Below are 786 nucleotides of genomic sequence, written 5' to 3'. Positions count from 1 at the left end.
ATGACACAAATTTTGATACAAACAACAAATATGGTTTATATCCTACTTAATTTTATTTCAATGTGTACTATATTTGTTCCACTGAATCTTGTATTGCAATGTTTTGTCTTGATTGATAGAACATTTGTATCTGCTTTGGCAATATTGTGATAGATCATGCCAATAAAGCACCTTTGAATTGAATTGAAATGAATTGACAGACAGACAGACACACGCAAACACACACACACACACACACACAGACACACACACAGCCAGCCAGCCAGCCAGCCAGCCAGCTCAGCGATGACATCACAAGCCTCTCTCAGCTGACTGCTATGACATCACAGAGCATGAACATTCCGTTGCTTGCCGTCTGTCAACCACTCAGTCACTGCTAGCCAGACTGGCTGGCTGGCTGGATGTGGGGGCTGCTTGCTGCTGCTGTGTACCTTAGCAAGCTTATTTGCTTGACCAGCCTTCCTACTCCTCTGCCCACATGCCCACCTATGCCCGATCTGCTGTTCACCTGGATCACAGCTCCGCCCCAACAAGGCATATCCTCCCAAAAATGGTACAAACTGATCCACGTTCCCCTCCACAGAAAGCTTTAGCCCAAAATAAGGGACACATTCTGCCCAATATGTCAGCGCCAACCACAGCCTGAGGGACACAGTGACACACGAGCACCGGCTGTAAATATAATGTAAATACTCGTTTGTAATGCATGTCATTGTATTTCAAAAAAGGAATCTGGAAATGGTATACCTATTTTCTTTATTTGTATGTATTAAAGATCACATTTTA

Source organism: Amia ocellicauda, unplaced genomic scaffold (assembly GCF_036373705.1).
Source record: "Amia ocellicauda isolate fAmiCal2 unplaced genomic scaffold, fAmiCal2.hap1 HAP1_SCAFFOLD_148, whole genome shotgun sequence".
Lineage (NCBI taxonomy): Eukaryota > Metazoa > Chordata > Actinopteri > Amiiformes > Amiidae > Amia > Amia ocellicauda.
This window is presented reverse-complemented; position numbering follows the sequence as displayed.